A 14730-nucleotide genomic window follows, 5' to 3' on the forward strand; every position below is an offset into this window, starting at 1 on the left:
ATTATAGAGAAGAAACTGCTACAAGTAGAATTTGTTGTTGTTACATATTGAATATACATGAGTGAGAGTGGTGAAGACTTGGGAATAGGGAGTTAGAAACATAATTTCATAAGATTGAATTGAATACTTCCCACGTAGGGTAAGTAGATGTGAGTAGTTCCTTAAGTACCAATTCCAGAACTTGAACTAAAGGCCCCACAACCATTTGACCTAGAAGGACTTAGTTTTTATGCTCGGATCATATAAACAAAATATTTGAAAAAACACTATGAGATAATCAAATAAACCTTCAGTTAATACTAAAACTAATGACTATTGTAATAGCTAAAGACACAACAGAAGAGAATAACACAAGAAACTTTGGTAACCCAGTTCGGCCAATGTTGTCTACATTTGGGGAGCTGCGCATAGCCCTGATGAGTAATTTTATTAATATTCACTTAAGTCAATATACATCGATACAACATATAAACTCTATTCATCTATATGAATAAGTAACATGCGTACTAGCTTCAGACTCCAGGCTCCCCCTGAATGCATGAGTTACTCTCCTTCATGATGTCTGACTTCAGACTCCCCCTGAATGCATGAGTGAATATCTTCGACGATATCTTTATATACTTCTAAAGATTACTGTGACCACACAAACCACTATCTCGTCCTTTTCATTACTCATTGACGATATCAACTTATATCAACATCTTGATCTTATAGACATAAGATCATAATACCTTTTCGTTCCTTCGGCTTCTGCAATCGGTTCTTCAAAGACTTTCAAACGTAAATAATCTTTTTGATCTTTTTCACACACACACATTATCTTTGAAAGCCCTATTTATACATATAAGATATATATGCATAAATCTTGTTTTTTTAAAGATAATTAGCAAGATTCCTAAAATCAAAGAGAATCTTTTTATCCTTTAATTATCTTATCTTTTAAAGAATAATCTAATAATATCTTTTAGGCAAATTCTTCCACAAACTCCCCCTTTTGTCTAAAAGAAATTTCTTTTCTAGTTCAAGACAATGCTTCCACAGAACCATCTTTTGATACAGATAATTTGTATCATGTCATAACAAAAAAAAAAAAAAAAGAAAAAAAAAACATGAACAATATCTATCATCACACGCTTCCATCACTTAATCAAACTATATCACCATTTCAAACACAAAAGATTTTCAAAGAACATAAATCAGTAGTTAATAGGGACAACTACTTTTATCTTCCTTCTTCCTTACAAAATATCAATCAAAAGCAAAAACAAGAGGAAACTTCTACTAACAACAAAACATCAGCAACACAAACATTAAATCCCTTAGTCACAACATCACCCATCCTTCAACCTGCACCTGCTGCTGCTCCCCCTTTGAACTAGAAAAAAAATATCAATTAGATTAATGTTCCCTTCGATTGGTAGACGATGTAAAAGACTTTAAATGACGAATGAGAGAGTCAACCTCTAGCCGTCATTCTGATAACAGATTGATAGAATAACTATGCATATTTTGGACATTTGATCATCTTTAGAAGGGAATACTCGATCTTTTGACCATTTTACTATACTATAACTTGATACATGCACTTTGTGCTATACCAAGTTTGTTGGCATCACAAAAATTAAGTGTACAAAAGAGGTACACATGATCATAGTTTAAGGAAAAGAAGTTAGTTAGAAAAGAATAAGATCATATAGGTCCATGGATGAATACTTTGGATGACACTTTTGTATATGTATGATCCATATTCAACAACGGTAAAGAGTTTCAAGCTTTTTGAGTAGTCTATGAAAGATTGGATTGTTACATTAAATTTTAGTTTGTATATAGAAAAAATTGATAAATAAAACACATACGTTTATTTTCTAGACATTTTTAAATTTTATATATTTATATTCATAACCATTAAGCAAAATGTTTGATCCAATGTTACCTAAATGATATATTTAGCCTCACATGTAACGACCCGAACTTTTGAATTAAGGTTAGGTCATTACTCAAAGGATAAACATTAAAAGACACTTTTTCTTTTTAAAAGAAGTTAACTAAAATCTTTATAAAATCAATATCAAAATTTTCACAAAGGTTATCAAAATTAACAAAAAAAAAAAAAAAATGAAAACATGACCCGCGGGTTCTAACAATTTTAAACAACTAAAAACAAATAAATAGGACAAAATCTTAAGTAAAATGGTTAAAATTTAAAAATACTGAAAGACATATAAATAAGTGCGGAAGCTGAACTATGTCCCTATATGGCATGCCACAGATCCCTCGTTGTCGCTCGCTAGCTTCTTGAGTTCTTTACCTTAGCCTGAACTATTAAACATAAGAAAGAGTGAGTATATAAATATACTCAGTAAGGGACCCACTACTAGTCCCACTAGGTGATCTGTTAACTTTTCATTAGAAACATAAACGTAGCATCGTGTGTCCAACGGAGCACACCTGAGTGAGTGAGACTGTACAACATCCCTAAATCGTGCGAGCGATCCCATGGAGACATTCCTAGTGGGTTAGGGGACAATTATATTATGTATACGGGGTGATCTGTTAACTTTTCATTAAAAACATAAACGTAGCATCGTGTGTCCAACGGAGCACACATGAGTGAGTGAGACCGCACAAACACCTCTAAATGGTGCGAGCGATCCCATGGTGACACCCCTAGTCATGCGAGTGATCGTAGGTACACACTCCATAAAATATATGTAATACATAGGTATACCCCTAATCGTGCGAGTGGTCTCGTTGGAACACCCCTAGTCGTGCGAGCGACCCCGTATACATAATATAACTGTTCCCTAACCGTGCACGTGATTCATAGATACACCCCTAATCGTACGAGTGATTCCGTAGGAACATCCCTAGTCATGCGAGTGACCCCATAGATAGGATCACGATACAGGTGGGGTAAGAAACTTATCATATAAAGTTAACAGACACACCATAAACCAAAAGCATGTGACATCATCATAAGCATCATAACATAGCATGAATATTAATCGTAACGTCCTTAAGCATGTGATTAACATATCATGCATCATAATAATCATAAACATAACAGTCATCATTAAAAACATATCATTAGTCATCGCCATCAACTTAGCCTCAATCATAATCTATAGCATCGCATTATGCCTCTTAGCTACCATCAATTGCACAATCGTAAGTACATGCAGTCTCTTAAATTTAGTTTGAAGGCCAGTAGTAGAATCTCTTACCTCGAGATTTGTTAAACGTTTAATCCCTATCCAGCACAGTTAAAGCTTCCCAATAGACAAATCCCAAAGTTGGGGTTGAAACCTTATTGGGAGAATTCTATGGATTATTTTTTTTTTCAAAGTATTATTCAAACGAACCTTAAAGAAAAAAAATCCAAATTAAAATCTAAATTAAAATCTAAATTAAATTAATTAGAGTTCAAAATTTCCATTTAATGGGTATTACCCAAAACCCATTAAAACTTACCAAAATAGGTCTAATTAGGTGGAAAAAGAACAAAAAATCTAGACTGGCGGCTCAAAACGGCTTGGTTGCTCAACAAGGGGAAAGGTGGCTCACGCGTGCGGCTTGGCTGACTACTCACGAAGGGATGGCTCGAGTAGAATTCGGCTAAGGCGGAAGACTCGGCTCGGACGGACGGCTGAGGAAGACGCAGCTTATACACACGACTCGGCTCGGACAACTTAGCTGGAAGTGGCTCGGGTATACGACGGCAGAACGACTGGACGAACGACTTGTCGACGGCATGGCGTCGCTTGCAATGGTGAGACAGAAACGATCAGCTGACAAAGAAGCAGCAATGTCGATGCACGAAACCAAACCGTGACGGATGGAGAAACTTGACGGAAACAACGTGGCGAAAGATGGCTTGCATGAAGGAAACTTGAGCGATTGCGACTGAAGACTCGTGGTGGTGATCGGAGAGGCTGGCGATGCGATGTGAGTGAGAGGCTAAGGTTTGGTTTGTGAAGAAAATGAAGGCACACATAACGAGAGATTTATTTATAATAATAATAATAATAATAATAATAATAATAATAATAATAATAATAATAATAATAATAATAATAATAATAATAATAATAATAATAATAATAATAATAATAATAATATCATTATTATGATTATTTCTCTCCCTCTTTTCAAATAAAATCAAATCTTTATCTCCTTTCATTTAAGACCACCCTCAAATTAAACCTTTTCTTTCTCCTCATAATTATCTATTAATAAATAATAATTATATTTTCCATTATACAATTATTACTTTAAACTTTTTTTTCTCTCTCCACAACATCTGTAACACCCCAATGATCTCATGTCGTTCGTTTTTAATTCAATTATTTATTTTTATTTTATTCATCTATTTATTTATAATTAAATAATGGAACTTATATCATTAAGATTTGGATTTTTCTTTTTTAAAGTATTAAGTAAACTCCAAATGGAATTATCTTGGTATTTAAGATTTTTATACGTATTTAAAAGTTGAGGGAAAGGAGGGATTTGTTGAGAAATTGGGTGAAATTTTAGAGAGAGAAGGGTGAAACTTGGAATTAATCAAAGAAGAGAAAAGAGGGAAATTATTTTATAAATAGGAAAAGAAAAGGAAAAGAAAAGGAAAAGAAAAGGAAAAGAAAAGAGAAGAGGGAGAGAAGAAAACCCTAGCCGCGCCGCCGCCGCCGCCGCGAGCCACCGCCGCCGCCGCCGTCGCGAAACCCTAGCCGCCTACCCACGCCACACGCACAGCCGCGCCAGAATTCGTCCAAGCTTCCTCGCACGCCGAAGCCGAGTCGAAGCCGTCCATTCACGCGTCTACAAGACGACTGGAAGCCGAAGCCACCCTCGCGCCGCTTCGATCCGAGGCAGATCAGCCGAAACTCGTCGCCGAGATCCATCTCCACGTCGAAGCCGCGTCGCCAGCCGAACGCGTCTGCAAATCGGAGCCGCGAACGCGCCTACACCCGAGCCGCACCGAAGCCGCGAACGCGCCTGCCTCCAGCCGACGGACGAAACCGAACCCGGAACCACCACCCGCGCGTCCGAACCCGGAACCGCCCGCGCGCCCGAAACCGAAACCCGCGTCCGCGCCACACGTGCCCAGCTCTCCCCGCGTGCAACCGCGCCGCGCCGTGCGTTCCGCGTAGCCGAGCCGCGCCCCCTCCCTGTAGCAAGCCGAGCCGCACGCGAAGTCCCTGTACCGAGCCGAGCCGCGCCTACGCCAAGCCGAGCCGGTCCTGTCTTCTTCCAGTCGAGCCGCCAAGCCTGTTTTGGCTCCTTCCACCTAAATTTTTGGTAATTTCCAAATTCCCTAGCCTGCCCAGTAATTAAATGAGTTAATTTGGAAATTTAATTAATTTAATTACTTTCCTCAAGAAGCAAATTGGACCAAATAGCTGCTGCAGCTTAGGACTTCCTCAGTAGGAACTCATCTAGCAACATCTCGAGGTAAGAGATTTCTACTACTAGCCCCATGTGAGAATTTGATGTTGCATGTTCCTTCAGTGACATACGATGATGGTTGGGCTTACGATGTATGATAATATTTTATCATGATCTGACGAATGACATGGCCATACTTTGGCATAATATTATAGTAATGAGAACCCTCGAACCATATGTGACTGTATGATAAGACTGATGGACTTATGATGTATGTGACTGTATGGTAAGACTGATGGACTTATGATGTATGTGACTGTATGATAGGACTGATGGACTTATGATGTATGTGACTGTATGATAGGACTGATGGACTTATGATGTATGTGACTGTATGATAAGACTGATGGACTTATGATGTATGTGACTGTATGATAAGACTGATGGACTTATGACGTAGGTGACTGTATAATGAGGACTATTAGTGACTGTTTGATGATAGCTGTAGTGGGGGATGAGATGGTGGTTATTTTCTGATGATAATTTGATGACGTATGCATATGTATGTTGGGATTGGGGTATCTGTTAACTTCTCCTATCTGAGTCGTACCTGCATGGGTGTCCTTCGGGATCACCACCTATTTAGGACTGTTAGGCTCGACGGGGCGCCAGTCCAGCATGACTATAGATATGACTCGAGCGACTCGACGGGGTCCTCGCATCCCGACGGTCCTAAGTGTCCCCTGGACACCGAAGACCAGAGTTATGTCCCTACGGGGCGCATGTTGCACGTGTTCGGGAGCGTGCCAGAGATTTGGTACTAGTTTCAGGACTCGATAGGAATGTTAACAGGCACCTAGTGGGACTAGTAGTGGGTCCCTTACTGAGTATTTTTATACTCATTCTCTTCATTTTATGTTTTCAGGTAGAGGACGAGGTAAGGGCAAGGGCAAACTGGCGAGCGACTCGAAGTGAGACCGTGAAGGGCCATAGGGACTACCGCTTCCGCTTATCTTTATTTCAGATTTTCGCACTTGAGTTCGAGTACTTTCATTATTTACCATCTTTATGTAGATAGGGCCCGCTTAGGGATTTTAAACTTAACTCGTATTTCTACATGTTACTTTAACTATCTTTCATAAATAAATTTGCTAGATTTCTTTGCATTTATTTACACCAGATTTTATGACTTAAACACTGATCCTAGATTTAGTAACCACTTCGATTCAGCATAAAGAGTCGGGTCGTTACAGTTGGTATCAGAGCGCAGTGTTTTAGGTCCTGTAGACTGACTTATGATGTAAGTCATTTTGTTTTGATTTTTACCTCACCCTATGGCTATACGGTCCTTCGTCACTCGCCAGGTATGCCTAAAGCTTTACAAATATTAAGATTATAATGTTGCCTGATTAGATTAGACTTAGAGAGAGAATATTGAGCTCTAGTGGTGAATTTTAGGAAGAATGCCGCCACGTAGAGGTGCACGCCGAGGAGGTGGCAGGGGAGGCAGAGGAGCCGGTCGTGGCCAACCGGCGGAGCAACCTGCCGCGCCGCCAGTCAACCCCGACGTACCAGTCAACCCTAATGCACCGGTCACTCAGGCGGATCTCGCCGAAATGGAGCAGCGTTACCAGGCCATGCTGCAAGCTGCTCTAGCGCCGTTCCTCGCTGCTCAGCAGAACCAGGCCGCCCCTGTTCAGGACCAGCCTGTAGTCCCTCCAGCCCCTGTTCAGGACCAGCCCGTCATCCCTCCAGCCCCGGTGGAAGCTCAGCCGGTGCCAGTACAACTGTCAGCTGAGGCCAAGCACTTGAGGGATTTTAGGAAGTACAACCCGAAGACTTTCGACGGATCCTTGGACAACCCCTTTAGAGCCCAGCTGTGGTTGACATCCATAGAGACGATCTTCAGGTACATGAAGTGCCCAGAAGACCAGAAGGTGCAGTGTGCAGCTTTCTGTTTGGAGGATAGGGGGACTGCCTGGTGGGAGACTGCTGAGAGGGCGCTGGGAGGAGATGCCAGCAAGATCACATGGGAGCAATTCAGGGAGAGCTTTTATGCTAAGTTCTTCTCTGCCAACGTGAAGCACGCCAAGCTCCAAGAGTTCCTAAACTTGGAGCAAGGCAAACTGAGCGTGGAACAGTATGATGCCGAGTTCGACCTGTTGTCCCGTTTTGCCCCTGATGTGGTAAGGGATGAGGCCGCCAGGACTGAGAGATTTGTTAATGGCCTCAGGTTAGACCTCCAGGGTTTTGTACGAGCTCTTCGACCAACCACTCATGCGGATGCTCTACGCATAGCACTGGATCTGAGCCTGCATGAGAGAGCTGGTCAATCTAAGGTTGTCGGCACAGGGTCAGCCTCGGGACAGAAGAGGAAGGCGGAGGCGCAGCCCGACGTAATACCACAGCGGACTCCGAGGTCAGGAGGTGTCTTCCAGAGACACCGTCGGGAGCTGGCAGCAGCTGGGAGAACTTTGAGAGAGCTACCCACTTGTACTACCTGTGGGAAGGTCCATGGAGGACAATGTTTAGCTGGGAGTGGAGTCTGCTTCAGGTGCAGGCAGCCGGGGCACACTGCTGATGCGTGTCCTCGGAAACCCTTAGAGACGACGCCACGTCAGCCTTCTGCTCCCCAGCAGGGGAGAGTCTTTGCCACGAACCGGCAGGAGGCCGAGCGAGCTAGTACGGTGGTGACAGGTACGCTCCCAATCTTGGGGCATTATGCTTTGGTACTATTTGACTCGGGGTCATCGCATTCATTTATATCCTCTATTTTTGTCAAGCATGCGGGTTTAGAAGTAGAACCGTTGGGTAGTGCCTTGTCTGTCTCTACTCCTTCGGGAGAGGCCCTTTTGTCTAAGGAAAAAATAAGGGCATGTTGGGTAGAAATAGCAAACCATACCTTGAATGTAACTTTACTGGTGCTAGATATGCAAGATTTCGATGTAATTTTAGGCATGGATTGGTTGTCAACTAACCATGCAACCATAGACTGTTTTAATAAGGAAGTAGTCTTTAACCCTCCTTCCGGGGATAAGTTTAAGTTTAGAGGAGCAGGCATGGTAGGTATACCCAAGGTCATCTCAGCAATGAAGGCGAGTAAGCTACTTAGCCAGGGTACTTGGGGTATCTTGGCGAACGTAGTAGATATGGCAGAACCAGAAGTTTCCCTATCTTCCGAACCAGTAGTAAGGGAGTACCCTGACGTTTTCCCCGACGAACTCCCAGGACTTCCGCCTCCCAGGGAGGTAGACTTCGCCATTGAGTTAGAGCCCGGCACCGCCCCTATCTCTAGAGCTCCTTACAGAATGGCCCCAGCCGAGTTAAAGGAGTTGAAAGTCCAGTTACAGGAGCTGTTGGACAAGGGCTTTATCCGGCCCAGTGTATCACCTTGGGGAGCCCCAGTGTTGTTCGTGAAGAAGAAGGATGGGTCGATGCGCCTTTGCATTGACTACCGAGAATTGAACAAGGTGACAGTTAAGAACCGCTACCCCTTACCCAGAATCGAGGACCTGTTCGACCAGTTACAGGGGGCCACCGTCTTTTCCAAGATCGACCTGCGATCAGGCTATCACCAGTTGAGGATTAGGGACGGTGATATTCCCAAGACGGCCTTTCGTTCGAGGTACGGACACTACGAATTCATAGTGATGTCCTTTGGTTTAACTAATGCCCCTGCAGTGTTCATGGATTTGATGAACAGGGTGTTTAAGGACTTTCTAGACCAATTCGTCATAGTCTTCATTGACGATATCTTGATCTATTCCAAGACTGAGGCCGAACACGAAGAGCACTTGCACCAAGTCTTGGAGACCCTTCGAGCTCATAAGCTATACGCCAAGTTCTCCAAGTGTGAGTTCTGGTTAAAGAAGGTGACATTTTTAGGGCACGTGGTTTCCAGTGAGGGAGTCTCGGTGGACCCAGCTAAGGTCGAAGCGGTGACCAACTGGCCTCGACCGTCTACAGTCAGTGAGATTCGCAGTTTTCTGGGTCTGGCAGGATACTACAGGAGGTTTGTAGAAGACTTCTCACGCATAGCCAGCCCATTGACCCAGTTGACCAGGAAGGGAACCCCTTTTGTCTGGAGCCCAGCATGTGAGAGTAGTTTCCAAGAGCTTAAGCAGAAGCTAGTGACGGCACCAGTCCTGACAGTGCCTGATGGGTCGGGAAGTTTTGTGATCTATAGTGATGCCTCTAAGAATGGACTGGGAGGTGTCCTGATGCAGCAAGGTAAGGTAGTTGCGTATGCCTCACGCCAGTTGAAGAATCATGAGCGGAACTACCCTACCCACGACTTGGAGTTGGCAGCTGTAGTCTTTGCACTGAAGATATGGAGGCACTATCTGTACGGTGAGAAGATTCAGATTTACACCGACCACAAGAGCCTGAAGTATTTCTTCACTCAGAAGGAGTTGAACATGAGGCAGAGGAGGTGGCTCGAGTTGGTGAAAGACTACGACTGCGAGATCCTGTACCATCCAGGTAAAGCAAATGTAGTGGCTGACGCGCTGAGTAGGAAGGTTGCACATTCAGCAGCGCTAATCACGAAGCAGACCCCCTTACTCAGGGATTTGGAGAGAGCCGAGATTGCAGTCTCAGTAGGTGAGGTTGCCGCACAGTTGGCTCAGTTGACAGTTCAGCCAACCTTGAGGCAAAAGATCATTGCTGCTCAGCTGAGTGATCCTTACTTGGCAGAGAAACGTCGTATGGTAGAGACGGAGCAAGGTGAAGAGTTCTCTATATCCTCTGATGATGGCCTTATGTTTGAGGGACGCCTGTGTGTGCCGGAAGACAGCGCAGTTAAGACAGAGCTTTTGACTGAGGCTCACAGTTCCCCGTTTACCATGCACCCTGGGAGTACGAAGATGTACCAGGACTTAAGGAGTGTCTATTGGTGGAGGGGCATGAAGAGGGATGTAGCAGAGTTCGTCAGTAGGTGCTTGGTGTGCCAGCAGGTGAAGGCACCTAGGCAGCATCCAGCAGGGTTGTTGCAACCCTTGAGTGTGCCAGGGTGGAAGTGGGAGAGTGTGTCGATGGACTTTATCACGGGACTGCCCAAGACCTTGAAGGGCTACACGGTGATCTGGGTTGTGGTCGACAGACTCACGAAGACAGCCCACTTCGTGCCAGGGAAATCCACGTACACTGCCAGCAAGTGGGGGCAGTTATACATGACGGAAATAGTAAGACTGCACGGAGTACCAGTATCCATCGTTTCAGACAGGGATGCCCGTTTCACTTCGAAATTTTGGCAAGGGCTCCAACTTGCATTAGGTACGAGGCTGGACTTCAGCACGGCATTCCACCCTCAGACTGATGGTCAGACAGAGAGACTGAACCAGATTTTGGAGGATATGCTGCGGGCCTGTGTGCTAGAGTTTTCAGGAAGTTGGGACTCCCACCTGCATCTAATGGAGTTCGCCTATAATAACAGTTACCAGGCCACCATTGGTATGGCTCCGTTTGAGGCTCTGTATGGCAAGTGCTGTAGATCCCCTGTCTGCTGGGGCGAGGTTGGAGAGCAGAGGATGCTAGGCCCCGAGTTAGTGCAGACTACCAATGCAGCCATACAGAAGATCCGAGCTCGTATGCTGACCGCACAGAGCAGACAGAAGAGTTACGCTGATGTACGACGTAAGGACCTCGAGTTTGAAGTGGGAGATATGGTCTTTTTGAAGGTAGCACCGATGAAGGGCGTTCTGAGGTTCGAGAAGAAGGGGAAGTTGAGTCCACGTTTCGTGGGGCCATTTGAGATACTGGAACGGGTTGGCCCTGTGGCTTATCGTTTGGCCTTGCCCCCATCCCTCTCAGCAGTACATGACGTATTCCATGTCTCCATGTTGAGGAGGTATGTCGCAGACCCGACGCACATCGTGGACTTCGAGCCCCTACAGGTCAGTGAGAACTTGAGCTATGAGGAGCAGCCTGTCGAGATCTTGGCAAGAGAGGTCAAGAAGCTTCGTAGTCGAGATATTCCACTAGTCAAAGTCCTCTGGCAGAACCATGGAGTTGAAGAGGCCACGTGGGAGAGAGAAGAGGACATGAAGACCCAGTACCCAGAGCTGTTCGAGGAGTAGAGCTTTCGAGGACGAAAGCTTTCTAAGGGGGGAAGTATGTAACACCCCAATGATCTCATGTCGTTCGTTTTTAATTCAATTATTTATTTTTATTTTATTCATCTATTTATTTATAATTAAATAATGGAACTTATATCATTAAGATTTGGATTTTTCTTTTTTAAAGTATTAAGTAAACTCCAAATGGAATTATCTTGGTATTTAAGATTTTTATACGTATTTAAAAGTTGAGGGAAAGGAGGGATTTGTTGAGAAATTGGGTGAAATTTTAGAGAGAGAAGGGTGAAACTTGGAATTAATCAAAGAAGAGAAAAGAGGGAAATTATTTTATAAATAGGAAAAGAAAAGGAAAAGAAAAGGAAAAGAAAAGGAAAAGAAAAGAGAAGAGGGAGAGAAGAAAACCCTAGCCGCGCCGCCGCCGCCGCCGCGAGCCACCGCCGCCGCCGCCGTCGCGAAACCCTAGCCGCCTACCCACGCCACACGCACAGCCGCGCCAGAATTCGTCCAAGCTTCCTCGCACGCCGAAGCCGAGTCGAAGCCGTCCATTCACGCGTCTACAAGACGACTGGAAGCCGAAGCCACCCTCGCGCCGCTTCGATCCGAGGCAGATCAGCCGAAACTCGTCGCCGAGATCCATCTCCACGTCGAAGCCGCGTCGCCAGCCGAACGCGTCTGCAAATCGGAGCCGCGAACGCGCCTACACCCGAGCCGCACCGAAGCCGCGAACGCGCCTGCCTCCAGCCGACGGACGAAACCGAACCCGGAACCACCACCCGCGCGTCCGAACCCGGAACCGCCCGCGCGCCCGAAACCGAAACCCGCGTCCGCGCCACACGTGCCCAGCTCTCCCCGCGTGCAACCGCGCCGCGCCGTGCGTTCCGCGTAGCCGAGCCGCGCCCCCTCCCTGTAGCAAGCCGAGCCGCACGCGAAGTCCCTGTACCGAGCCGAGCCGCGCCTACGCCAAGCCGAGCCGGTCCTGTCTTCTTCCAGTCGAGCCGCCAAGCCTGTTTTGGCTCCTTCCACCTAAATTTTTGGTAATTTCCAAATTCCCTAGCCTGCCCAGTAATTAAATGAGTTAATTTGGAAATTTAATTAATTTAATTACTTTCCTCAAGAAGCAAATTGGACCAAATAGCTGCTGCAGCTTAGGACTTCCTCAGTAGGAACTCATCTAGCAACATCTCGAGGTAAGAGATTTCTACTACTAGCCCCATGTGAGAATTTGATGTTGCATGTTCCTTCAGTGACATACGATGATGGTTGGGCTTACGATGTATGATAATATTTTATCATGATCTGACGAATGACATGGCCATACTTTGGCATAATATTATAGTAATGAGAACCCTCGAACCATATGTGACTGTATGATAAGACTGATGGACTTATGATGTATGTGACTGTATGGTAAGACTGATGGACTTATGATGTATGTGACTGTATGATAGGACTGATGGACTTATGATGTATGTGACTGTATGATAGGACTGATGGACTTATGATGTATGTGACTGTATGATAAGACTGATGGACTTATGATGTATGTGACTGTATGATAAGACTGATGGACTTATGACGTAGGTGACTGTATAATGAGGACTATTAGTGACTGTTTGATGATAGCTGTAGTGGGGGATGAGATGGTGGTTATTTTCTGATGATAATTTGATGACGTATGCATATGTATGTTGGGATTGGGGTATCTGTTAACTTCTCCTATCTGAGTCGTACCTGCATGGGTGTCCTTCGGGATCACCACCTATTTAGGACTGTTAGGCTCGACGGGGCGCCAGTCCAGCATGACTATAGATATGACTCGAGCGACTCGACGGGGTCCTCGCATCCCGACGGTCCTAAGTGTCCCCTGGACACCGAAGACCAGAGTTATGTCCCTACGGGGCGCATGTTGCACGTGTTCGGGAGCGTGCCAGAGATTTGGTACTAGTTTCAGGACTCGATAGGAATGTTAACAGGCACCTAGTGGGACTAGTAGTGGGTCCCTTACTGAGTATTTTTATACTCATTCTCTTCATTTTATGTTTTCAGGTAGAGGACGAGGTAAGGGCAAGGGCAAACTGGCGAGCGACTCGAAGTGAGACCGTGAAGGGCCATAGGGACTACCGCTTCCGCTTATCTTTATTTCAGATTTTCGCACTTGAGTTCGAGTACTTTCATTATTTACCATCTTTATGTAGATAGGGCCCGCTTAGGGATTTTAAACTTAACTCGTATTTCTACATGTTACTTTAACTATCTTTCATAAATAAATTTGCTAGATTTCTTTGCATTTATTTACACCAGATTTTATGACTTAAACACTGATCCTAGATTTAGTAACCACTTCGATTCAGCATAAAGAGTCGGGTCGTTACAACATCGTTCTCGAAAATAATACTCTTCAAATAAATCTCTTTTATCTTCTTTCAAAGATACAATATATTTCCTAAAATAATTATATATTATCAAATATAATTGTTTTAATTTTTTTCTTTCCAAAATACCTTATCTTTCCCTTAACAAATTATATAATTATCCTTTTCATTTTCCATAATAGTTATATGTATATAAATTCATATATACATAAAATTTCCAAATCTATAAAAGAACAACTTCTCCAATTTAATTAAATAAGCATCCAAAATTATTTAATTAAACTCTAATTTCTACGAAAGAACAAATAAATCTTTAAAATAACGTTAATTCTTTAAAACCTCATTAAATCAAACTAAGATAAATATCTTCAAAAAAATTATCTAAATTTTCGGGGTTTACATCACATCTCTTAATTCTTTTAATTTTAAAATTTCAACAGTACTCATTTTGAACATTTTATTATACCTCTATTTGATTGTTGTAAAGTTACTTACCATGAATGAAATACCAAACTTTTGGACTAATTAATGAGCATGATATCATCATTCAATTTGAATCAATAGTCTTAATGATTGTTGATGCACATATTTGGCTCAACTAATTACTTTCATACTAATTATGTTAGTGCATGTAAAAAATGAAAATTACAAACCGGTGTGGTGTTTGTTAAAAACATGGCCTACATTACATAAGTTAGTCTAAATATTTTTAGTCCTTGGTAGAAATTTATAAGAAAATTGACCTAAAGCTGACTTCTCAAAATTTGAATGAAGCAAAAAAATATGACAAGAAGGGTCTCTTAAGATGGGCTTATATTTGGTCCATTTTTCCTCAATTTCATCTTTACTTTTGCACTTTCCTTATTTGGGCTTGTTCTTTAAATCCAAGATGACCC

At 43.5% G+C, this 14730-nt stretch overlaps 1 long non-coding RNA gene across 1 annotated transcript; it reads left to right on the top strand.

Moving 5' to 3' along the window:
• The first annotated feature begins 12345 nt into the window (after positions 1 to 12345).
• Positions 12346 to 13753, top strand: LOC127146869 (uncharacterized). The gene is made up of 2 exons (XR_007818187.1): positions 12346 to 12649; positions 13509 to 13753. It is a non-coding gene; the product is annotated as an uncharacterized LOC127146869 (long non-coding RNA).
• The last annotated feature ends 977 nt before the right edge of the window (positions 13754 to 14730 follow it).

The sequence above is a fragment of the Cucumis melo genome, chromosome 2 (assembly GCF_025177605.1).
Source record: "Cucumis melo cultivar AY chromosome 2, USDA_Cmelo_AY_1.0, whole genome shotgun sequence".
In the NCBI taxonomy this organism is placed as follows: Eukaryota; Viridiplantae; Streptophyta; class Magnoliopsida; order Cucurbitales; family Cucurbitaceae; genus Cucumis; species Cucumis melo.